This window comes from Alligator mississippiensis, chromosome 7 (genome assembly GCF_030867095.1).
Source record: "Alligator mississippiensis isolate rAllMis1 chromosome 7, rAllMis1, whole genome shotgun sequence".
NCBI classification, from domain to species: Eukaryota; Metazoa; Chordata; order Crocodylia; family Alligatoridae; genus Alligator; species Alligator mississippiensis.
In genome coordinates this window covers 30,023,670-30,050,512 of record NC_081830.1, presented here as the reverse complement: position 1 = coordinate 30,050,512, position 26,843 = coordinate 30,023,670, and the positions used below count along the sequence as shown (strand labels likewise).

General features: G+C 45.0%; 1 protein-coding gene across 7 annotated transcripts in view; it reads right to left on the bottom strand.

The window, feature by feature from the left end:
• MAP3K13 (mitogen-activated protein kinase kinase kinase 13) overlaps window positions 1-24,029 on the bottom strand; it is a 115,399-nt gene extending 91,370 nt beyond the window's left edge. For 4 of the 7 annotated variants that reach the window (XM_019489861.2, XM_019489859.2, XM_014604574.3 and 1 more), the window contains exons 1-2: window positions 23,956-24,029; window positions 7,739-7,868 (exon numbers count right to left, since the gene is read on the bottom strand). The gene's annotated coding sequence lies outside the window, so the exon portion shown is untranslated. Of the gene's footprint in view, window positions 1-5,694; window positions 5,792-7,738; window positions 7,869-23,394; window positions 23,876-23,955 lie in introns of those variants that run through there. The other 3 variants (XM_019489858.2, XM_059730755.1, XM_019489864.2) reach the window with 3 other exon arrangements.
• Between the last annotated feature and the right edge of the window lie 2,814 nt (window positions 24,030-26,843).

Sequence of the window (26,843 nt, the reverse complement as noted above, 5' to 3'; positions counted from 1 at the left end):
TTTTAAAATATTTAAGCATCACAAAAATGCAGTTGTTCCTTAAGCAAGATGATAAGAGTTGTTTAAACACGATACTGAACTATTTATAATAGTTTAGAACAGGATGGGTAAAATACAGGTTAAGATGATCAAAATATGGGATCCTAAATCCAAGTTTAGGCAACTATACAAGTGACCTGACTCTCAAGAGTGCTGAGTACCCTGCAGCTACTATTTAAAGATTTTTTTGCTTTGAAATCTTGTCTGGCACGTCCAGCAGAAAGCAAGAGGAGTTTCGGTAGGCAGAGTACAGTTACCTAAGTGGAATTTGACCTAGACACTGCTGATAAGCCTTGCTACACTTTACAAAAGAACCATGAAACAAGTACTTGGGATCTTCATTTTGTGTGAAGACATGGCGTCTCTCCATACCCAAGAATACTATGGTTGTGCCTATACATGGATTTTTTTTAAACTTCTGCATTACTATTGTGCAGGCAACTTGAAGGCCAAAAGCTGGGTATGATTCATCTATAGAGTTAAGCATGCTCAGTTACATTAGAAAGGGAATAAAAAGATAGAGGGGTTATAAACCTTCCTGTCACCAGGCATAGGCCAATTAGTGACTGACTGGGGTTTAGAAGAAATTTCCTTAGTGACTAGACATTGTGCCCTGGTTGGATGGACACACGCCAAGCTGCTGGACTGGGCATAACAGTTGGATCCCAGGCCTTTCCATGCCTGCTGGGCCTAAACAAAATCTCTCAATTTAGCCTCTTAGGGCAGGGATGTCAAATTCATCCAGCCCCATGGGCCAGGTGAGGGTTGCAGGTCCAATGTGCAGGACCTCCTGTGCAGGACCAACCCCCTCTGCAGCAGCCTGCGCACCACACACAGCACGCGCTGGCCCTGGGGGCTGCTCTACAATGTGGCACAGGGGGCCAGCACAAGGCATGCATTGCCCATGGCATGTGGACTGGACCATGTAGGGTCCAGCAACCCACAGGCCAGATCATATGGCTCTATGAGCTGGATCCAGCCCACGGGCCATACGTTTAACAGACATCTTACAAGTATAAATTGACGTTGCCAAGGAAAGCAGAGCGGTTCTGCCAGGATGTGTCTTGATATAGGATGTGGCCTGTGGGATAATAGGCAACAGGTTCCCACTTGCAGAGGTGCACCCCAGGGAATCTCTAGGGCACATCCCCATAAGAGGAGAAAGTCGGGCAGACACTTTCTGGGCTTAAGGGAATTCCTGCCTCAGACTTCTTCAGGCACACAGGACTGGGCCCCTCAAGCCCTGGCAGCACCTCTCTGGGGGTGGCTGGAGAATGTGGGTGGCTTTAGGCTGCCCACACTCTCATGCCACAAGGCAAACATATGTCCACCACAGTAAAGCAACAGAGACTACTACCACCTTTATTGCAGCTATATTTGGGCACTTGTGACACAAAAAATGGTACAGAGCTATTTGCTTAGACTTTAGCTTAAACACACACACACACACACACACACACACACACACACGACAAGTTACTGACCTATGGAAAAAGAAAAGCAAATAAATTTAACAAGAAAAAACCTGAACACATATAAACACAGGTCCATCCCTCCCGTGTCCTCAGGGCTCCCAAAAGCTTTCTGGGTTTTGTCAGCACTATTCTGTGGGTTCCCTCCTTGCCCCATTTCTGCCGCTTGGAGGTTCTGTGTGGGCAGTGATGGGCTCTCTGGTAGAGAATCTCTCTTTTTAAAACCAGTCGCAGATCCTGCATTCCTTCTGGTAGGATCTTCTCATTCTTCCACTCTCTTGAGAGCTTGCTGCCAGAGGGTAATTAACAGTTAATCCTCTGGCATTGGCAACATATGACCCAGAGGCCACACCCAGCCTTCAGAGCCACTGAATCTAGCCCACAGAGCTGGAGGGCTTTGCCTGCACCCATGCTGCCAACGCTTCTCCCAGCTCCAGCCTCATCCCCGGACAGCAAGTAGGCTGGGCTTCCAGCCAGTAGGGTCAGCATCAGGGCTGGGGAAGTGCAAACTGTGTCTGTGTTACCACTGCTTCTCTGCTCCCCTCTTTGCTCACCACCTCCCAGCTGCAGTGCAGGCACAGCTAGCAGCTGCCCATCCCTGGTACAGGTTCTGATGGGTAGGAAACTGCATCCACACTGCAGCCAGGGGGAGTGGGGGGAAGTGGCAGAAACACAGGCACAACTGGAAGCTGCATGGCCCCGAAACAGTTGCTCTGCTTGCGCCCATGCTGGGGCCAGGCAATGAGGGGCTGTGTCTGAGCCATACAGCTTCCAGCTGTGCTCATATTGCAACTTGGAGGTGGAGGTGGATGGGAGGAGGGTACTGGAAAGAAGCAACGGTAGCATAGATGCAGTTTGCAGCTCCCCAGGCCTGGTACAGCTCCCACTGGCTGGCAGAGCTGGGGGTGGGTTGGGAGAAATGGACACAACCATCTGGCCTTGGTACTAGTGTAGGGAAAGCCTCTCCCCCCACCCCCCCTCAAAATGCTGGTATATCACTAAAGCCAGTCAGCCCACATCTGACCAGAGTCAGATTGTTACCATCTGTGGCTTCTTAAAGGTTTTGGACCATAGCCTTAGTCAGTAGTTTCTTCTGTTCTGCCAAGAGAACACTATCCAAATGTTGATGACCTACGCAGACCATTACAATCAGAAACAGAATTCATAAAATCAGAAAGAATTAATTAGTTTATAAAGAGAGTCCTGGGACTGTTAGAGTAGGTTATTCCCAAGCCATCTACTGCAGAGTGTCTTCTACACTCTTCTTCTGAAACATCTGGATTAGATGGACCTCTAATGTGCTGCTCTAAGGTAATTCCAATGGTCCAACATCTTGTTGAGGCACTCAGTCACAACTGGCACAGACAGCACAGTGCCATCTACAAAAACCCACCCTGCAAAACCAATGGTGAATTCCTATCTCCTGGGTAAGTCGGGCTAAGTTTTGTCTTTGACTTCAATAGAATCAAAATCATGCTCTCATGTTCCCACTGAGGTCTCCTATTCAAATACCAGCCAGGTTTTCAAGTATGCCTTCATGTGAGGAAGAGAACTGTTTCAACTCCTCTACCAGCAGAAGGTAGGTGGCATGTTCTGGCAACTTCTTGACTACACTTCTGTTAATTTTTCTTTACTCTCTAAGACTTAAGTATACCATGCCTCTAGAACTCTCTAAACTCAAGGAAAGCATAGGTAGCAAATAAAAATATAAATGAAAATGCAGAAGCAGCCAAGGCAACTCAAGAGCTGCACTGTCATGATTGACCCCCAGAAGTAGTAAGGGGACCAAGGAAAGTCCAAGGCACCCATCCCAAGGAGCAAGTATAAGGAAACTCTAATAAGTTAACAATGAAATACAGTACAAGTAATGCATAACAGGTAGGTGGATAGATATCTGTGCATACCAAAGCACTTATTAACATAAAAGAAATAAAGGAATCTTAAACTCCAAAAAGTAAATAATCCTAAAATCTGAAGAATCACTAACAGGCAGCTATCCCATGAGCAACAACCTCACCCAAGTATCAAATTGTTAGACACAAAGTTTCCAAGCTTCTTTAGAACTTACTAAACTCTGAAGAAGCAAAGTTATCGTCCTACCACAGATGGAAACCTCAGCGTGAATAGGAGTCCAGTGCCAGAGGAACTATCTTAAGGCAGAGCTCGTCTTTTATCACCTCAGAGATCCTAGTTTTCCCCAATTAAAAAAAATCCCCAATTTGGGGGTTAAAAAAGTAACCCAAAATCCACATTTTTACATGATTAAAATTAAACACCACTAATACATAAGTATATATATAGTGGTGTTTAATTTTGATTATGGAAAAATGTGGATTTGGGGTTAGTTTTTTTAACCCCAAAACTGGGGATTTTTTTAATCAGAAAAAAACAGGATCCCTGCTTATCACCAATATAGAGCTGCATTCATACAGCAAGTGAACATCCCGAATTTTTTCATCCTGTGGTCAAAATAGATCTAACTAGCTTGGAGGTGAAAAGTTTATCACCTTGCGATACAGAAGTGAAAATCTCCCACTTCTAAAATTTCCTTGCCTATGATGATTTTCCTCTTATTACTCATGTCTGAAGGCCTATTAAAGGTCTATACCACCCACAAGCCAAAGAACTGTTGCTAAAAGGGAGCAAGTACATAGGAACAGGCTTATTCCAGAGGAAACTGAGCACTTGACTTCCAGTATGCAAGGAAGAGTTTCACAGCCATCGAGATTCACAGCAGAAAGTCTACATGTTTCAGACACATATCCCAACTTCTGAAGGCTTATTCTAAATCAACCTACTGAGGTTGCTCCATTATTCAAGTCATACGTTATTCAACTCATACTGCAAAGACATCTTAAAAACTGAACAGCTTCAGAATACAAGTTGTGTGTGTCCACAACCAGCAAGCTACAGTGGCATTCAATACCAACTTCAATTTGGCTTTTTTGCATGTCTTTCAGACCTAGTACCTCAAAACTTGCTACAGACCACCATGTTCTGAGCAATATCATAACAGGTATAGTTCTGACATCATGTCAGTTGGTGTTCTTCCATCTGTAGGAACCACTTAGTCAAGATAGGGGATTTTTAAAAATTATAACTCATGTTTTCTGCAAAACACTGTAGATTTACAAAGAAATACAGTTTAAGGAAGCAAAATGTATTTTCCATTATAAAGTATATATATTTTTTGCTCAGGAAGAAACAAGAGGTGGGTACTGAGAGCCCATCAAAATAAGGAATGTAAGACAACTCTACCAAAGTTTAGGTCAGATCTGGATGCGCCCGCAATAGAAGTGTTGCATAAATGAACAGACTGAAGTCTATGCAGCTGCATACAAATGTTTTGTATTGAGCACTTCTCATAGAAGCAACAGGGGTTATTTTACATTTGTTAAGGGAGTCATGATCTTTAATAGGAGTGCTCATAGCAAGCCACTGACAGCAAAGTTTGAAGCACGCTGATATCTAATTTGACTGTGTTGATACACCTAGTCTTTTACCAGTCTACAAAGGCAGTGACTAGTCTGAGAATGAACAGACTATAAGGAGGACTTACCATACACCAGTTGCTCTGTTGTAACTACTATTCAAGAGCCCAAATTTTATTTATCTCCCAAACTCTTCTTTAGGATCCTGGCACTAAAGCCAAATGTATCAAATCAAAATGCAGGTACCTAATATTATAATGGTATATCCCTTTTCCCTGTCCTTCACAGGTTTCTTTTCTTCTGGACAGGGAAGCAGGGAGCATATGGCTGTATTGTGCTCACATAATGAAGACCTAATCCTGATTTGGACTTGTGAACACTATAACAATATATCATATTTACTTGATTCTAAGATGACTTTGAATTTAAAACAATGCCTGAATAATTAGATTTTAGACATAGAAAAACAATCAATTTAATAAATTATAAATGTGTTATAATTTCCTGTGTCTAGAATCTAATTACTGGGGGGGGGGATCTTAATTGTGTCCTCCCACTGATGCAGCAGGAAAACAGCCACGGGTGGAGGGGGGAGGGCAGGCAAGGGGAAAAGCAGAAGTGAGGGGACAGGTGGAGGGGGAGCAGAGGAAAAGCAGGGGGGAGGAATAGGAGGCAGAGAAAGCAGAGGCAGGGGAGCAGGTATCCTGCCCTTCATCCCTTGACCCTTTAGTGAATACCAACCCACCGTTTACCTCCTCCTGCTGCTGCTCTCCCCTCTGATCCAGACACAGGTGGAGCCTCAGAGCTGTTCCTGCCCCATACTGCAGGAAGCAGCTGGGAGTACGGCTGGACACCCAGCAGATTTCTCCTTCCCTGCCCTACTCTCTTTGCCCCTCCTCCTTCCATGCGAAGACAAGGGGGGGGGGGGTGGAAAAAGGGAGCAGGGCAGGGAAGGATAAATCTGCAGGGTGCCAAGCCAGGCTCTCAGCACAGATGCTTCCTTTAGCATGGGGCAGACTGGAGACCAAAGCAGCAGCAGGCAGACTCCTCCTTCCCGACCTGGCTCCCTGACAGCACAGAAGGGGAAGGGAGGAGAAGGGAAGGGAAGGGAAGGGAGGGAGGAGGGAATCTGAGCAAGGAACAGAGCTGCTGCTGCTGGCTATTGCTGTCCCTGCCCCAGCTGGGTTCCCTGCACCGCCATGTCTCACAGCTTCCAGCTGTGATAGGCGATTCTAAGACAAGGCTTTGTTTTCCCATAATGAATGGGGGGGAAGCACCCTTATCTTAGAATAAATATGGTAAATTGATAAATGTCAACCCAGGACTCTATTTTGGGGGTTTCATTCACTTCTGAAGCTCTAATCTAAGTTGTGGCTCAATTTAGGTTTTCATACCAGGTTCTCTTGACATAAAAAAAAAACAAAAAAAAAGACCCACCGTAGGCAAGCAGTATCAGCTCAAGAGAAGGACAGGGAAAAGGGATATACCATTATAATATTAGGTACCTGCATTTTGATGTGATACATTTGGCTTTAGTGCCAGGATCCTAAAGAAGAGGCCAGAGACCTAAACAGTAAGGACTTCACACTGTAAGAGTAAATCTTGTAAAATGACTATTTCGTGTACTTCCTACAAGTCCTACTAAAGCTCTGACTTTCATAAGTATTCATTTTTTTAAAAAAGGTAATTGAAAATTACACTAAAATGTAAAAAAAGTAACCAAAAAAATGTAATTATCGACTGAGTAATAGAATAGGAAGGCATTTACGAGCCAATGCTTTCTAGGAGCCTACAACAAGGGAGAAGTAAAGTTTACTAATTAAAATCAGGATTAACATCATTGAGAGGGAATTTTGGCTTACAGTCACATGCCTCTTCTTATGGATTATGTTTGAATAAGTTAAGAAGGAAAATAAAAACCTTACTTTAGCTTTATCTGATTAACTTTTTCCTGAGTTGTACTGTTTCAATAATCCTCCACTTTTATTTGAGAGGTCTTTGGTCTGGCATTTTGCATTTTAATTTCTGTTATTCCCCAAGTTAAAGGATTTAAAATGGGAGCTATGTGGTTGCCTTTGTGACTCACACACAGACCAAAATTACAGCCTAGAAGAAACCACAAACCCTACAAAACTGTTTTTACCTCATTATTTTAATTAAATTTCAATTACTCAAACATTACATTCTGTATTTGAGGAAAAAGGATTTAAAGCTTTTGACACGAACCTCTCTCCTTCATCTAGCATTACTAGCCTTGTTACTGTTCTCAAAGATGATTACCACCCATACAGGGCTCGAGAAATGTCAATTATAATTAAAGACATTTTCAAATACATTTCACGATTATTGCTAGCTAAAAAGGGCTTCTCACCTTTTGAACTTCCAAGACAATGACTGCAGCTCTGTTGGAAAGATGTCAGCATTTCATGCTTGATAGCCAAACACACAAGTACACTGAAGGCCTTTTTAATGAATGCCAAAAAAAGAAAAACTTTTTTGAGTGTCACAAAATGAAAAAAAAATCTGTTTGTGCCATATCATTAAACAAGAGACATTTAATTAACCATGAAGGCAGCATTCATTAAAGAGGAAATTGTATGTCACTTACCAAATATTTTCTGTTTCCAAACGGTAAGACCTGCAGATCCATGGGTACATGCTATCAGGTTGTATTGTTTCAAGAGCGTTCAGTATTGGAGCATGCCGGCACCTATCCTGATTGGTTTTGTATAATCCAGGCTCTAATATACTGACTAGTGCACTTGCTCCTGAGAGCAAACAAAAAGAATCGCTTACCTTCCTCGCAGTGTTGCAGATTCCAGTAGTAAGGTGAGAACTGCTTCATTTTTAGGAGATTTAATGGTCCATATGTTTCTACTGGTTAGATCCCTTTGGCACTCCTCCCAGGTATCAGTATTGTGGACACCTAAAAAGAAAACAATTTAATGTACAGATCTCAAATAAAATATACACTATTATATGCATGTCATACTTTTCCTTTCTGATGCGCTCTGTAACAGTTCATCTCAAATCAAATCGATGCATAGTTACCTCTGCTTCAGAGTTCTCATGCTTCAGAGTTCTCATGCTTCCTTATTAACACCCCAATTGTCATAGCTTCATTTTCTATTATTGTTATTAGTTAAATTACAGTAGTATGTAGGCCTCATTTTGCTAGATATGGCACAAGCATAAGAGAATCCCTTCCCCACCAAACTGGCAATCTAAACTGCCTTGCTACGAAAAGGCAAAGGCAGGGAGCAGAAGCATAGAAGCAAAGTGACTTGCCCAATGTCACAGAGCACTTTGCTTACAAAGCTAGGAATATAACAACACTATACCCAGGACTCTCAGTCCATGTTGGCTCTCACATTTTACATATTTATATTTGTGTGGCTTCAAGTTGCTTTCGTTACAGAACATTGCAAATGAACTAAAGTAGACTGTTGTATTTGGTTTTCCTAAAGGCTCCTAGATTTTGCCAGCATAAAAACCTGGATTTTTGCTAATTCCAGTCAGGTACCAGCATCATAGAATAGTTGGCATTTATTCACTGTTGTTATTTGGGGCTTTTAGGAAGTGCTGGGGACAGACGAGGAGAAGTGGTGTATGTTTAGGACACTGACAAAGCTAGAAAGAAGAAAGCAGCTTCCGCACACACCACAGGTCCATCTGCGCAGCACAATGTTATATCCATGCTAGTTCAGGTACTTGAAGCAGCACCCTTGCACAGTACCACACTCATGCTAATAAGCCCTGCTGAGAGGCAGAATATATAAGCCTGGGCAAAGCACTGTATTAATGTGGCTATATCTGGGGTGGGCAATTATTTTGGCTGAAGGGCCGCTTCAGCAATTTTGGAGAGCTGTTGTGGGCGGCGGGGGGGGCGCAGCACTGACCTAGCCTGGCACAGAGCAGGGGAGTGGACTGTAGTTCTGCCTTGCTGTCACTGCCCTGAGATGCCAGCTTTGCCCTGCCCATGCCACTACCTGCCCGCCCACAGTCCCAAACCATCTGCCCAGCTGAATGCACCCTGGCGTGGGGGTCTTGGGCTGGTTTCCATAGAGACCCAACTCACTCACTCCATCTGGTGCCCTCAGTGGTGGGTGCAGGGTAGAGAGGCTGGGGTGCCTGGGCAGGGTCAGGTCCAGTGGTGGCACCAGCAGTAGCAGTGGGAAGGTGCTGCTGCTGTAGGGGCTGCCAGAAAACGGAGTCCAGCCACTGTGCTGCCCTCACCCCACCGTGTACCCAAGGGTGGTGGGACCAGCTGCTCCACACACCTGGGCTGGACAGGGCTGAGGGACCTGCCACAAGCCAGACAGAATCCCATGGGCCAGATCCAGCCTGCAGGTCATATTTCATGCATCCCTGGGCTCAAGCATTTCTGGTACTCATGCTGAAGCAGAAATGCATTATCATGGCTATTCTGCTTCTTGTGCCCAAGCTAACTCTAAGCAAGCTCACAGTGCATTGGCCTATGCAGATGCACCCTACTGGTGTGGACAGAAGTAACAACTGAAACATTTCAAATGCCTTTGAAATATTTCACAGGGCCAGCTGCTGAAACATGCGGCGTGAACAAACATAACACTTTGCCTGCGTTAAGTATGGCTTAAATCTGAAGCAGATGGACATCCCACGCTGTTAAACTGTGCCTGGCATGGTTCCAAACTCCACCTGGAAAACCAGGTACTCTGCTGACCTGGTTCACATTGCAACCAGTTTAATGTTACATGTGGTCAGTGAGTGCCCTGTGACATGGGTCTGGTTACTCCTCCAAGCACCCCATGCTGCACAGCTTCTCTTCCCCCACCCTGCATGGTCATAGCTGGCTGTACATGGCCTGAACTCTCCTGTCCCTTCCCCCCCCAACCTTTTGTTAGAGTTTATTGATTTTAAAAAGTGCCATCAAGCTACTTGTACGATAAACCAAACTTTCTAGCAACCAACCATGTTCTCACTCATCATTCAACTGTGACCCCTTAATCACATTCTCCCAGCACTTGGGAACCCAAACATATGGGTCCAAGCCCTCCCCCTGCATCTGTTACCCAAAGCTGGGGAAGCACATGGGGCTGGAGGCATGGGAGCTCAGATGCACAGCTGACAGCCCAGAGCCACAGCTGAAGGCCATAGCAGAAGCGTTCACAGCCTGTCAGATCTCAATGAATCTCTGAATTCTATTCAATACCTTGTCAAAAGGACAAGGAAAAAGAAACAGTAAGCACACTGCAGACTTGGGTCAAATGCAGGCAACTGAAGTTTAAGGAACTCATGTTTAAGATAGCAGGGAAAGCAGAAAAAATGGACACATCCCCAGCCATAGGTCACTGACCCCTCGGGACCACAAGCACTCCCCTTACACTCATCCACCAGGAGGCAGGCTAGGGCATTGTACATGTGGACACCTCTGACCCATGACAATGGTGAGCTCATTCCTAATCAGTGACATTTGGGAACAGGTTTGACTGTTACATATGTCTGCAGCCACACTTGTCCTTTGAAGTATTCCAAAACCAGAATGTGGGTTTTCTGGAAAATCTGAATTGGAAAATTTTCTGGAAATTTTTCCAATGTCCTAAATAAAGTGTGATTTGACTTAGCATGTTTATTTGACTTCTATTTAGTAAACAAAACTAAAAAAATACCCCTGTGTTAACTGTATGTGCCAATGGCCACAAATATTTGAACTGAAATATTTGAGTAGGAAAAAAATTAAATACAGCACACTTAATGTGGTTTAAATGTTATATTCAAACAAATTCAAAGCTTTATGTGGAAAGGAATTATTTTTACTGGAATACTTGTAAAAATGTAAAGACAGTACACAATTGCATGTGCTTCCCTTACATTGTTTAAATTTAAGAAAAAAAACCCAAGTCACTGAAAACTGTTGACACTAATTCTAGCACACCCAAAGAAGTGTGCATGATATTCTGTCGTTGTCCACTCATCTACTTCAACGGAGTTTAACTCTCTTCCACTGAGGTCATTGCAGCACCTCCAGTTTCACTGTCACTATCTGTAGACTCACTTGCACTATTGTTAGTTCTAGTTCAGAACCAGATTGAGGCAAATCTGATTCAAAACTACTTGAATCACATTCTCTTTCACTAAAGGAAGGTTTTACCAATGAGTCTGTGGGCAAGGGCAACTTATCATCACCCTGCATCTTCTTCACTAATTGTGCTTCTGACTGATTCTCCAGAAGCAAGAGATTTTGAGGAATACAAACAAGCTTATCAGTGCATTCATTTGTTAGTCTAATCCTCTTTTTTGCCTTGATTGAGCTGAAAGCCTTCCAGTTCCATTCACAAGAAGCTGCTCTTGGTGGACTGCTTGGGATCCTTAGAGCAATCCTGGATAACAGTCAGGTGTTACAGTATTTCTTCCACCATGTGAGAGGAGACATTCTCTGCTGCTCGGCAAACGATGTCTTTGCTCCAAAGTGTTTCTTTTGCGTGGTACTCGGCAATGTCTGTCATCACAGCTATTGGCATCCATTCATTGTTACTAATGACTTTTATGAAACAATGAATTTTTAGAAATGGAAAATTTCCCACAAAAAAAAAACAATGGAAAATTTTCCATCCCACATCTCTGTCCAAAAGTGGCTGAAGAGCTGCAAGATCATCCCTTCTGAAATCAGGCCCTATTTTGAAGTGTTCCCCTTTAGTTACGTGCACTCAGGGAAAGGGGATGCATAGGTCCGCTAGAATCCCACAGTGCTCTCTTCCCCCTTCAAGGAAGATGAAAGCAGAATGGGGTGGACAGCTTGATATGCACTGCTGGGTCCCAATGCCTCTGACTCCCAGGAAGCCCACTACTACCAGAGCCAGTCCTGATACTTCTACCTCTCTCCTGTGCTGAGCAGGGGAGAGAAGAGGTTTGGGGGACTTGGGGCACAGTGTCAGAATCCCAGCCACGGAGAGCACCTCTGCCAGCCCATTGCTTTCTTCTCCATCCAGTACAGGCTCTTCTCCCCTCCACCTCCTCTCCCTGCAGCTGAAATGCTACCCTTCTGACATGTTTCCAAGCCCATTACATTTGGAAAGGTTTCGAAAGTGACTTCTGTCCACACCCTGCAAGTACTGAAAGTCCTGGCATAGAATCTAATTCACTGAACAGTCCTGTTCTGCAGGGCGAATAATCTAACTTCATAGTCACTTAAAGCCACTGTGGTCAAACCAAGTTATAGTGTAGTTTGGCTTGTCACTGGTATGCTTCTGGCCAACATGCCTTGTAATCTGTTCTTTTAAAAAACTACACCATGCTTTGGCCTGGGGTCTCACCTGGGCTAACACAGGTTTCGATAACGCAACATCCTGGTTTGTACCTATTTGTAGCAGGCCACTGAAGTGTGCCAGCTCCTTCAAAGGAGCAAGCAGTGGGAGAGGCAGCTTGAGGTGGTAAAGGGTTAATTAGCAGCCCACCTGACCAGCGGCAGGTCAGGCTGGTGACATATAAGCCCCAGGCCTGAGCCCATCGGGCAGTCCAGCCCTGAAAACCACGAAGAGAGGAACTCCTGGCAGGCAGCAGAGCTCCTGAATTGACTAGAAGGAAGCCACTCTGCAAGCCTGGGGACAAGGGAAGGTACCTGGGGCAGAGAGGAGCTCACTTATATAGGCAGGTGGCTTTGGTTTTATGTTAGGCCCAGAGAAGGTTTGAGTTCCTGCCAGGGGCCACAGGTGCTTTTAGTTAAGTTGCACTGGGGTTTAGCCATAAGCCCTGCTGAGGGCAAGCTCCAGACCTACTTAGAGTATTGGTAACCCAGAAGGGGCTGAGAGTGGGGCTCTGTAGCCCAGAGCATAGGATAAGAAGATCCATCATCTGACTCTAGCAATCTTTCCTGTAGGATCCAATGTCCCTTCCAATCCCTAACATCTATGAATCTATGAGCCCAGGGGCCAGAGAGGGGCTGGAAGTATGAGCTGAGGATGCAGATGCACAGAGAGAAAGAGTGCTAGACCAAAGGGGTCTGACAGCTGGCCTGAGAGCAGGGCCAGGGCCCAGTTGGAGCCAAAGGTCCAGGAGGCACCACAACTAGATCAGCTGGTCTGAAAGTGGGGCCAGGCCCCAGGAGATGCCAAAGGTCCAGGAGGGACCACAGCTAGATCAGTTGGCCTGAGAGCGGGGCCAGGGTCTCGAAGGGAGCCAAAGGTCCAGGAGGGACCACAGCTAGCTTTACTGGCCTGAGGATGGGGCCAAGTTCCAGAAGGGGCCAAAGGTTTAGGAGGGACCAGGATCAATTAGCCTGAAGCAGGGCCAGGGCCCAGGAGGGGCCAAGGATTCAGGAAGGACAAGAGCCACAATATCAATGAGAGGGAATACCTGCAAGGCATGTAGGGGTGGATGGAGCCACATGATGAGTCCTTAAGGCTACAGGTGCCCTTGCAGAGGCACATACAGGCCAGGAGTGCCCGTTGAGCCTGACGACTGAACAGAGACTAAAGGGGTCCAGGAAGAACCTGGTATTAATTGGCACAGACACAGGCTCACTCTAAGACCTGTGAGCCACCTCCTTTACCTAATCCTCTATAAGAACAAGGTGCAGCAGGAGAGTCGTCTGGGAAGGTCTGTGTTGGAGACTGAGCCAGGCCAGGGCCACATGGCGACCAAGGAGTACCACGGCTGCCCCTGTGACTTGGACCTGCTACACTGTTATACAAGCTAACAAACCTGTATTCCAGCCTAACCATCAAAACTGCTCAGGAGAAGGCCCCATGGCCTTCAAAACATGACAGATTGTATCCCTATGCTGGGAGACTGCTGCTGAGCATTGAGATAACTCCCAAATCATTAAAATCATCCATTAAGAAGTTACTAAGTAGGAAAACAGTGAATGTAGTCCAATTGTCAGCCACTGCGTTACTTAGCTGGCTGCAGACTATCCTTTTTGTGGTTTCAGAGTTAACTTCCTGTGAAAATATCTGGGGAAGTTTTCACCTCCTCTCTTTCAGGTTACATGAGCAGTCAGGAAGACTTTATGGTCACTCAGTCCACATTTATAATGCATTCTTGACACCAGAAAGACAAAAACATTTAAACAAATTAAAATAGATGTCCTGGAGCACAATTCAGCAACTAGTTCTGCGACTGCAGAATTAATAAATACAGAGGGTGATGATTACAGGTGATCTCCATGAGAAAGATGTGTGTCTTATAAAAGGAATCTGGAGGTTTCTTCTGAACTGCTACCCAACATGTGCTCCACTGTAATTTTTTCTCCTTTTTTTTGTTTCCATCTTTATATTAATAATTCAGATCTCTTCTGCCCTGGCTTTCCTGACAGGACTACAGGCACCTAGAAAACCCAACAAGATTATCACATCACAAGCATCATGAGTGCTGAAACTAACTGAATGGACAAATGCAATTTTTAGTCACTTTAGACTGCTCTCAGCAGTGACAGATGACAGAACAAGGACCAATGGTCTCAAGCTGCAGCAAGGGAAGTTGAGGTTTGATATTAAGAAAAATGTTTTCACTAGGGGGATAGTAAAGCACTGAACAGGTTACCCAGAGAGGTTGTGGACTCTCCATCCTTAGAGGTGTTTAAGACCCAGCTAGACAAAGCTTTGGCTGGGATGATCTAGTTGGGGATGGTCCTGTTGGACTAGATGCGACCTCCTGAGGTCCCTTCCAACCCTCATAGTCTATGCTTTATAAAGAGAAGGAGATCTGAGGCAGCTGTTTCGAGCTGCCACTATGTAACTGTTAGGTCCCCCTGATCAGGTAGCAATACATATAAGCTAAAAAGCTGTAACATTAACCCTAAATGAAACAGGGTTAAAGTTGCAACAGTAACAGCAGATATAACAGTTAAGTAGTAACAGCTTGTATCAATCATTTCATATGGCTTCAATTGGTTGCCCACCTATGCCTTGAGAGGGAAAGGAAATATTACTAAAATTTAGTCAGGTAAAACTCTATTGTAAAATTCCATATCTAAGCAGGAGGATGAACTAGTTCAGTGGTGGCCAAACTGCAGCACAAGTAGCCTCTGTGGGACACAGGATGCATAGCAAGGAGCAGAGCTGCAGATATAGCATGGAGCAGAAAGTGAAGCAACAAACAGGGAAGGGAGCACAGGGCAGAAAGCAGAGCAGCAGACTCCAATCCCCTGGCCAGGGAAAGGGGATTGGAGTGACATACTAGGAGGGTGCAGTGGTTGCTTCATGGCACACCTGCCAAAAAGGTTGGCCCCCAATGGACTAGATAGCCTTAAAAATAGGTGTTTTGTATTTTTCATTCAACTGCCTGAAAACAGTTACGGAAAAATCTTCATGCAATATTCAGCCCTTTACCTAGTTGATTAACCATACTGTACAACTGAATTCACAAAACAGACTGCCAACAAACAGGGGGTAGGGAAGAAATGCTGCCAACCATCAAAAACTTAACCCCATCATCACTCACTACTTGCAGGTGAGCCTCTCAAACCACCTTCCAAAAAATTAATAAATGAAGCATCTTCAGAAAGGTAGCTTCTCTACATTTTAAAATGGGGAAAGCGAAGTGTACAGAATAAATCATTTCAAGACAGCAGGAAACTTATCACAAAGAGAATGAAACCCAGAGCTCTTTACACACCTTTCTGTGCACAACACAAAACCTTGATTTTTTAATGGTTGATGCAGACTCATTGTATCAGACCTCATATGCTAACACCCAGAAGAAGCAAAGCCAAAGAAAAACTCAGCTGAAGTTATCTTCCAGAGACTCTAGTACCATGATTCTCAAACAAGGTGCCTCAACATATGGGTGTTTCTGCACTCCAGCCCCCTGCTAGGCTTTGGGTGCCTGACTCAGATGCTTGAAGCTACTCAAGCTACAGATCCGCTAATTCTTCAAGGGTGGGCAGTTAGTTAACTGGGGTGGGGAGGAGGCTGTGCCTGTCTTTTGCACAACATCCCAGTGGTTAGAGTACTTGCCCAAACCATGGGAAACCCTCCTTAGCCAGAGGGAATTCAAACCTGTAGCTCCCATTTCCCAGAAAAGCTAGGTTGGGGTAGGGAAGTCACAACCACTTTTGTTGAAGAAGCTGGGCCATCATGCAGCCCAAAAAATCATGTCAAAGGGCCAGAGAGAGAGCAAGTAAGAGGAAGCCTGCTTCTACAACCTACCCATTAGGTTTCCCAGAGGGCAACCTGTTCCTTAGGCCTGTTTCTAGAGCTATTGTGTTGGGTTTTTTTAATCTAATAACTAATATAAAAGGCATAAGAGCACTGGGAGCAGGGACCAGAAGCCAGAACATCCTCTCCCTAAGGAGGGTCTAAATCACTTGGCTATATGACACTCCATTTGACTTCTCATCTAACTCCTGTCAGAAGAATGTTAACCATGGTCAAAGGTGTCATTTTTACTGTGGTGCCCACAGGATAAAATCTATAAATAACACTGGATGAATAAGCAGAGTTTAGAGAAGGTTCAAAAGCAGTTAAATCTTCACAAGCAAAGAAACACTCACACCGTCTTTCTGCCCCTTCCACTATCGCACACATGTACATTCATTATGATACAACTTTTCATTGCAGAAGCACATCCAAAAAACGTTGATTTCTTTTTAACCAGCCTCAGTCAATAGCTTTTTTGAGATGTTTGCTACTGATCTCTTTGTCCTGTGAGCAGATGTGAGAGAGACAAAGAGATCAGCTCTTTAAATGCCCTATTTAAGCAGCTGCCAGCGTTACTGAAACGAGTCTCGCTTGCAGTGGTTAATTCTTTCTAATATTTCAGTCCATGACTGATATAATCACCATGATCTTTGTCACACTGCCTTCTTCTCAGGGGCAGACCCTACAATATTTTAGCAGATATAACACTAGAACAGAATCCTGCGGACCAGGACTATATACTTTACTTTATTTCTGCACTATTGGGGTTGCCTAAAATAATTTGATATCGTATGTATGAATATTAGTTCACACTGTGACAATGGGAATTTGCAACTGTCTGAATTTACATGGATCTTAAAATCATATTATTCAAAATACTGAAAACAAATATGCAGACATTAAACAATCCATCTTCAATCCTACTCTTAAAGTTATGCAACTTTTGTAGACCACAAAGTTCTTCACCTCCCCTTGAGGTAAATTAATAGTTGCATCACCTGTCCAAAAAAATAAATCAAAAACAAAAGCCTTCTTTCTTTGTGATGTTGTATCCCTGTCTTTTCAAATTAGAGTTCAGATGGAGGGTGAGCAAACAAGCATGCATATTTCCCAGTAATGTATGTATTTTCATCCATTTATTGTGGTTGTTAGATGTCTGGTTGTTTTACTTAATTTGTTATATGAAAATTCAAAATATTTTTTTGCTAGCGTGCATGTCTTTTCATTTGGCAGAAATGACATTTGTTTACCTGCCAACAATGCAGTTATGTTCAACGTTAGTTAACAACAATCTCTTAGGGATGGATGGGATGGGATGGGATGGGATGGTTTGGATATGGGCGATCCTGCCTTAAGCAGGGGGTTGAACTAGATGACCTACAAAGGTACTTTCTAGCCCTGTTTTTCTACTTTTTCTAAAGTAAATATGTATAAGTAGATGACTGTGAAGCTTAAGCCAAGCTGGGCCTACTCACAAAAGTTACAAGACAAAATACTGATGACAACTTCATAGTGCAAGAGGATGCAAGTTTGTAGCTAGACCTTCTGAAAAGAAATGATGACGCATCACTTCCAACTTATCTTTCTGTACCTATCATGGTTTTAAGCAGGCTCCTCCTGTGTATCTGGCATGTCACTGTGTGAAATGTCTGTCCTTGACTAGTTATTATAGTAAATATTGATTTACAATTAACTCATGTTTATGTGGAGGAAGAGACATTCTCCATATGGGATTTGATAGGTGTCTCCTGATTTACTCTTGTTTTGCCTCAGTGGTTCTCTTGATCTTCCAAGGACACCTCCTCAAAAACTTTGTGTTTCTCCCGATTGTTAATCAATTTCTTGATATGTTCCAACTCAGTAGAAATTGATAACCTCCTGTTACTGAGGAAGGTTATTCAGTCCAAACTGAGACTTTCTGATAATGAACATTTTGATTAAGAGGATTTTCCTGTTATGGTATTTCAGTGTATAAATCAGGTTTTGAAGCCCAGTTTTGGGGGCTTAAAAATCCAACTCAAATTATACACTGTGCCACATCAAAAAAATCAAGCACGGGGGTGGCCTGAGCTCAGTGCTCGGCCCCATCTCCTGCAAGTGGCGCTCCCCGGACGGCACCAGAGTTGTTTGCAGGGGAAGGGGCTGCACCAGCTGAGTGCCAAGCATGGCCCCTTCCCCTGCTCAGCAGTGCCACTCACAGCAGACAGGGCCAGGCTTGGGACCCAGCTTGCATGGCCTCATCCCCTACAAACCCAGCACCACTTGCAGGGGATGGTGCTACACCAACTGAGCACCAAGCCCAGCCCTGTCCCCTGCAAGTGGTACCGCACTTGGCGTTCAGCAGCACCACTCCAGCAGACAGGGCCAGGCTCAGTGCTTGGCTGGTGCAGCCCCATCCCCTGTGAGCCCTGGGCCACTCGCAGGGCACAGGGCGGCCCCATCCAAGCACCGAGCCTGGTCCCAGCTTATACACCGTTCCTATAAAATACTTACCCTTCAAATCAGAAAGCTGGGGGCCAACCTATACACCATGTCAACCTATACACTGTGAAATAAGGTAGTTACTGCTTGGGTTTCTCTCTTGATTTACACAACTACAAGAATGCTTTGAAGATATTGAGCTGAAGGGTATAAAAGAGGAATGAAGCAGCTAACAGGGTGCACTTCAAGAGTGAAAAAAAAAATCATTTTTAAAAAAAAAAAATCATCACAAGAACTGCTACTGTGCCCAGCTGATCTTCTGGGCTAAGTACAAACAGTCACAAAGTCTGAGGCTAATCAACTCAATCTTCACAGGTTAGTCTAAGCTGTGTAGATTGAACCAACAAGCAAGTGAACAAACATTCACTTTTGATTCCAGAAATGCAGCCACATACCTGCAGTGGCGCAGGCCAGAAGCCACGGGGTGCTAGAGTATGCCTCCCTGTTTGGCTGGAGCAGACAGCTTGAGCCAAGGCTAACCCATCCACCTGGTGAGGGAAAGAGGAATTTGCGGGTGAGGTACAAAGCATTCTGGGATGCTAGGGGACTGTGACTTAACTTGAACTTGGAGGGGACCTGAGACAGAAGTTCAATAAACTGATTTAACCTAAATCAGCTAAGTCTGATACTACATCCATCCAGGTTTATCTTAAACCGGTTTTGGCCATTTTGAAAGTTGTTTATGTGCACCAAACTTTTGTTGCATTACAGATTTGAACCAGTTTCCGATCACTTATACCGGTTTATGTGTAATTTCTGTCCCTATCCCTGGTGAACTGATCCACACCTTGAGAAGCTGACAAGACTGAGACCGCATCTTTGCCTGTACTGGTGAGATACTATCACTTTTACAGCTAAATATATTGGACTTTGCTTTACTTTAAGTTCTTTTAACAGTGAATAGTTGTTGTAAATAAAGTCTTTCTGTCATTTATCAAATGAGTTGTCATGTCAATCATCCTTTATAGACTAGTCCTGAATCCCATTTCATAACAAGATATCAGAACTAACTGCAATATAGCTACATTTTCAAAATCTCTCTCATTTCACATCTTCCTGACTTTCTGAAACAATTTATATTCTGAAATAAAAACACCCATGATAGGTCACTGACCAAAGGAGAGATCTGGATGTCCAGAAAGTTTTAGTAAAACCTCTTCATACTGCAAAACAAAGAAGTGGACAGAGAGCTACTGTGCACAAGGGATAGGGCTTAGCTTCTCTGCTATCAGAGTGCCATCCCACTCAGCAGTCATGGTTCCTGAAAAAGTCTAAGCTTCTCAAACTTTTATTTTCAATACACATACTAGTGAATCCAACCTGTGCTCAATCTGAGGCAGAAGTAAAAATTTACCCAATGAAAAGCACTTTGTTTTGTGAACAAATCAAGGTGCTAAGGGGAAGACTAACACCTTCTGTAGTAGCCTAAGTGCAGCTGGGGAAGGTAAACACAGTGGCTGAAATCATGGAGGCATTAACACTCATGGCAAGACTCCCACAGACTTTAATGGAGCCATGAATTCACTGGGCACATCTACACATGCACGTTTACTGCACACTTACTGCATTATGCAGGTATCAAATTTATGCCCAATTAGTTACTGCACAGTAATGCACATGTAGATACCTTACTGGGCAGGAGGGCTATGTGAAGTTTTGGGTGGTGATTTGATTCAGAGAAGATTCAGCCTGATTCAGTGGCTGAATCTCCAAATCCAAATCGAACCAGGGAACCAATTTAAAGGTCCGAATCGATTCAAAGCTCTCTGAATCTTTGGAAAAGATTTGGAGAGCTTTGATTATTTGGGCAGTCCCCAGTAGCTGCAGTAGGGAGCTGCAGCTGACTCTGAGCTGGTAAGTACTAGGGGTGGGGGAGTGGCACTGGGGGAGCGGACCATGGGGGGACCCCTGCTAGCCCTCCCAATCCCCCCACTCTCCTAAAGAGTCTTTTTGTCATTCAAGGAGCTGAGTGCTAATGGGGTGAATTTGGCATTGTTTAAATAACTGGACATTGATAAATCAATTCCTTCTTCTGGGCCATAAGGCCAAACCCTTTTAGCAGATGTGCCACAAATCAGCCCTGCATCATTCTCAAGTGCCAATGCAATCCCCTTTTCCTCCCAATTTGCTGCTTTGCTTTCTGCTCCCTGCCCGGCACTTCCTGCCCCATTTCCTTTTCTGCTTTCTGATTTTTGCCCTGTGCTCCCTGCCTAACGTCCTGCTCTGCCTTTGCCTCCTGCCCATCCCCTCCCTGGTCTATCACATGCCACACAGAGGCCATCTGTGACACTTGTGGCACTCATGCTGCAGGTTGGCCACCCCTGTTCTGGGAACAGTCACTTTATCCCACTCTTCTATGCAATGCTGGAACAGGTTGCAGTAAACCAACTTCAGTATCAACCAGAGTCCATCCAGCAGCTTCCAAATTAATTTTTCACTGGAATGGCTGGAACCTGTATAACTTTCCAAACTTTTTGTTGAATTAGTCTTTATTGTAATGTGTTGCCAGCCTTGCCCATGTTCAAGGAGCCTCAGCCAAGCTGCAGAAGTGTGACTAAGCAGAAGGGGTCTGCAGACTTGGTCTAAGGGGTCCACAAAAGATGACTATGATCAATCAAAAGTATGTGAATACCTACATTCACAATTCAAACGGGTCTGCACCTCCATTCAAAAATTTTTAGGATCCACAAATGTAAAAAGGTTGAAAACCGCTGCCATAGCATGAACTTTTGCAGCTGTGACAACTAGCTTGGTCAGCAAAGTAAAGGAAGCCATCCGCATGTCTAATTAAACTAAACTAGTGATGAGATGCAATCAAACAAAACACAAGACCAGAAAGAAGACATTATAAGGGAAGACCATACATTAAATTATCCAAATATACTATATCATAGCTTAATTTTAAAACAGTAGTAGTAGTGACTGATGTAACCAAATGTATTAAATGCTATTTTTCTGTAATAGGTATATCTGGTTTAAGAGACTTAGATAATTTAGAAAAACAAAACAGCCTTGTCAAGGAAGACCGTAAAATAAGGTAAAGAAGAAACAGGATAGCGTGAACTAGCATTCCACAATGGGGAAGGAAAGGAGATGAGAAACCCTCCCTTTTATTTTCCCAAATATGTAAATCCCAACTGACACCTTGCAAATCTGCAAGAGATCCGGTTCAATCCAGTTCTAAAAGTTTTAGTAAAACAAATAAATGTACATAAAATCATTCAGACGTCACTTATTAGAACATTAGAACCAGCCATCTATAAATATGGGGTATAGGCTGGGGGGAAATTTGGAGAACTCAGCAAATTTAAGACCTGCTGCCAATCTGTGCCACCCTCTACCCATCTCTCGAGTCTTCCCAGCCAGTTTAAGTGAGACCCTATGTTGTGCTATCATGGGTAATGAGATAGAATAATGTTTGATTTTGTGTTTTGAAGTGCAAGCAAATAAAAAGTTGGGCTGTAGACCTGTTTCCACCTCTTTTATTAGTGGCCAGCCCACAAGGTTACCTGTAATCTGAGTAACAAATGGACACATGAAATGTGTCTGTGCAGGTGCTTTTGGATCTGTCAGCAGCCACTGATACAGTTTTGGTTCAAATACTGCAGTAGTATGAATCCTTAATTAACAAAGATGATCAAGTGCAGTGCAACAACAGCCCAGCTACAGATCCTACTTGGAGAAGGCTAGAGAACACCAGTGCTGCTTTCTTTCTGAAGGAAAAGGGGTAATCCAGCAATTGTTCATCTGACCCAAAGGGTTTCTTATGGGAGTATTGTCACCATCTCCCTTGTTCAACAGACATGTGAGGCCACTAGTGACATGCAGCTACAATCTCCCTTTCACGCACAGCTGTGACTTGACTTTCCTAGTGCCAGGCAAGCAGTGGGGCTTGAAAGAAGGCAAAATTATCTAGACCCAGCTTAAAGCAGAAGGAAGCAATAATGGCAAGCAACAGGATGCAATCAGAAATTGTGGTTAGGAACTGAAGGCACGTCTTCCAAAATCTGCGTTCACAACTTTAAAATCAGACACTGGCATTCTTAAACCAGTCAACAAGGCACATTTCTGAGAGTACACAGAACAGGACAGGAACATCCAAGGCCATGTACAGTAGATACATTTACAAAATATGCCAATCGGTATAAACACTGGTTCAATGGAAATGAGGTTAAAAGCCATGAGAACCACACGCCCGATTACATTCCAGCAGCTTACAAGAAGTTTTATCGTCCCTTAAAGTTTCAGATAGTGACAAACTTTGCTGATCAAACTGTTTCCCCCCCAAGAATGTGGCCATTATATCTACATGTATTTGTTCAAAAGAAGTCCCAGAGGAAGAGAGTGATCCATTTAGCATGTGCTGATCGTTGCAACTCACTATGTAAGACCAAGCTCCATTTTATATTCAAACTAAGTGTTCAACCTGCTTTTTATGAAAAGTTGAACAGCATCCACATGGTTTTTTGCTTGTTTCAGAACAAAGAATGATTTCCCCTCCCCAAAACCTTACAAGTAAATCTGTTAGGATAGGATTAACTACAAATGGGTACTTAGTATAAGCACTAAGTATAACATAGTTTAGTATGGTTATATGACACCCTATATGTCAGGCTTTTACCTTAAACACCATAAAAAGGGACCATTGAAAGTTTCCATATAATGGAAATACATGGAAGTCTTGCACAGGTGATCTGAACTCATTTGTACCCTATTTAAAAAACAAAACACTTTGAAGTAAATACAGTTACTAACTCATTCCTTCCAATATTGGCTATGTGGAGTCATTATGACAGAAGCAGCTGAGTTTTAAATTATCATCTTCATCATCATTTTAATGTTGACACCGCATACCTCCGACTCACAGGAGTACCGGATGGCTGAATGCTGCGGTCGGTTTTTGTTCTGTTCGGTGGTTACACAGGACATGTCCGTTTGTCACTAAGGAAAGTCCTAGACTCAAAAGCACACAGAGATGCAACTCAGTTGCGAACAGGGATCAGCAGCCTCCGCAGGGTGACAAGGATGCTGCTGCCAATGAGGCAGATTGGCAGCGCTGTCATCTAGGCTACGCAGCAGGCGTCCGCCCCCCACAGCCACACAAGGAACACGAAACACGCTCATGCAAGACAAGCAGTTCACGGGACCCCGACGTGGCCTGGGGGCGATGCCGTTTTTGAGAACAGGAACGTTTTAAAAAGGACAAAACCCCAAAATAAATCTGGTGTCAAGGGAGAGAAGAACAGAGCAAGGGGGAAGGGATGGACAGAGCTGGCTGCAAGGGGCAGACAGAAGGACGGTGGCCGGCACGAGAGACGGTGCCGGTCCCGTCACCCCCGCGACGCTCCCCAGCTGCCGCGCCTGCGCACTCACCCCCCGCGCAGCTGGCCCCAGCCCCGCCCCCTCCCATGTTACCTGGGGGCGCCCGCCTCGAGACCCTGCGCCAGCCTCGTCCTCCAGCCCCGCCCCCACCTGCAATGTCTGTAGGTCGTCACTTCCGGCACACAAGCGACGCCCCACGCCACCGCGGCTCCCCGCCCCCTCGGGGGGTTTGCGTCTGCGCATTAGCATGCTACTCCCCACCCTCCTTCCTGCCAGCGGCCCCTAGGGGCGGAAACGCAGTGCTGCTGAAGGCCCACTCTGGCTTCCACCAGGCCTCCCGCAGCTGCCCTCCAGGCAAGGCTCTCTCCCTGCTGGTCTGGGGACCTGGCTTCCCCTTCTCTCTGCTCCGTCAGCGGGCAGTGAAGCCCGCTCCTCTGAGGGCCCTTTGCAGTGCCTTAGTGTCACTGCCTCTTGGCCTCACTGCAGCCTGGTGGGACTGCAGCTCCTGCAAGCACCGCCGAATCAAGGGGTCAAGAGACAGCAGATCAAGAGGCAGCGAGAGAGAGGATGGATGGCATGAGAGAAGGGGTTAAGGGCGAGCCCTTTTGATCACCTCATGCCCAGATGGGTGACTGAGCCCAGTGTGGTGCCAGGAAGAAGAGGAGGATGACCCAGAGGGAACTGGGCTCCAGCCCAGGTGCGCCCCTCCCGTCCCAGGATACAAGCACGTACCTGGAAGAATGGGCAACTGGAAGCTCCAAAGCCAGGACACTGGGAGAGGCGTAAATCGTGCTTCTCTCTTGCTTTGAGCAATGTCTTTCTTTTCCCTGGCCGCAGTAATCTCAGTCCCGGCAGCAGCAGCAGCTTTGGGCGCACTTGATGTTTTCAGAAGGCTTGGGTGAACAGGCAGAGCAAGCAAGCTGCATTACAGAAGAATAAGTGCTGCCTACCACATAAGGAAGAAACATAAGAAATGTTTGTAGCCTGTGTATACAAAGGGAATGATTCATTTAAGGCGGGGGAGCCACTCACTCAGTTCTCAAGGGCTGAGTTTCTTAAAGCAGGAGACAAGGTTTGCATTGCCCCACATTCCACAATGAACTTCAGAGGCGCTGTTAAGCCAGACAGAACTCCTCCTGGAGAAGGCAGGTAGAAGTCACCGAATGACAACTGTCAGCACGTTGAGAATGAACCTTCTGGGGTTTACACAGTCCTCAGATGTGTCAGGGAACACCACTTGCCATAAGAAGATACCCGTGGGGCAGGCAGGCACACGGAGCTCAGAATCAATAAGAAATACCCACAGGGCTACAGACGCTACAAGTGGGACAATGCCAAACATACAGTAAAGACTCAAGAAGTAGTAGCCTACATCAAGGGTGGAGCCATATAATGTGTCCTGTGGGTTGCTGAACTGACCCCATGTGCTGGCCCCCACTCAGCACCATTCATGCTGCACATAACACAGGGGAGCCACAGGGCATGTGCTGCCCACAGTGTATGGGCTGGACCTGGCACTGCCCAAGGTGCGGGAGGTCCAGGGTGCAGGCTGTGTGGCACCTGGACCAACCCTCTGTACTACCTGCAATGCCAGGTCCAGCTGCAGGCTGTGTGCGCCCTATGCTGGTCCCAGGAGCCTATGCATGCGTGTGGTACATAGGCTAGACCCAGTGCAGTGGGTGCTGCACAGGGGGCCTATCTGGTCTGGCCCACAGACCAGCTCAGCAATGCTCATCTAGCCCACAGGGCTAGGTGGGTTTGACACCCCTAATTTACATTATTTTTGTCCAGAGTCTTATATAGACAATGGCACCACTAGACCAGCTGAATTTCTTAGAAGCAAAAAAAAACCTGTTGTAACAGCAGATGACCAGACTGCCAACCTGAAAGTAAATAGGTTAAGTTGGACAAACAAGCTGATGTGTTGTCAGAAAGTATTATTGGCATTAAAAGAAAAGCTTCAGGTAGTGAAAGGTGAAATGGTAAAACTCTATGCTTGTTCCACTAGAGGGATATGAATTGGATGTGTAATTAAAATCAATGGGAAGAAATAATGTTTGTAATAGTATCAAGGACAAACAGCACCCACAATTAGGTTAAAAATAGGTCAGAGCAATCTGTCACATGAAGAAGGTGCTCATACTGGAGGGACAGAGAACTGAATTGGTGGAGGAAGTCTTCCATGGAACAGGGGAGTTGTCAGAGTAGAGAATAGGATTGCCTCATAATTTATGCATCTATAAAACTCCTTTGTCCTAAGGCAGAAACTGAAATAGAAGTTGCATTTGTTTTAGGATAGAAAACCCTTCTTGGTCACTGCAGAATCAAGGTCACTTTTCTTAGGTGTAGGTCCAACAAAATAAAATAAATCATAGGATTATAGAGAAGTAGGGCTGGAAGGTGCCTCCAGAGAGCATTTAGTCCAACCTGCCTGTGTAAGGGCTCTGCACTGCAGCCAGACAACTAGGTCAGCAACACTCAACCCCTTAAGCGGGGTCAGCGAAGCCTCTGCTGTTTGGTTCAAGGACAGCTTTTCAGGAGCTCTTGCAGTATTTGGCCCCTCCTGTGCAACAACCTGGCTTCAGTCTGTGGGCAGCGCTCTTCCATGTGACTTCCCTGCCTGCTTCCTGCATTCCTGCCTGTGTGCCTAGTCCCTGAACTTCAGAATCCGGTTTTGACCTTAGCTTCCTTCTTGACATCTGCTTCTTATAACTCCTCTGACTCAGTGCATGAACCCTGGTTTGGCCTTGACTTGCTCCCTGACATCCACTTCTGGTAATGCCCTGGCTTAGCACATTAAGCCTGGTTTGGCCTCAACTTCCATCCCAGCTATGGATGCTGGTAACACCCCCTGGCTCTAACCACTAGGGATAATGCCTCTGTGGCCCCTGACAGCCAGGACCATCCCTATCCAAACCATCCTATATAAATCCATAATCCAAATTCTTTGTAAAACTAACATCAATCCTGACACAACACAA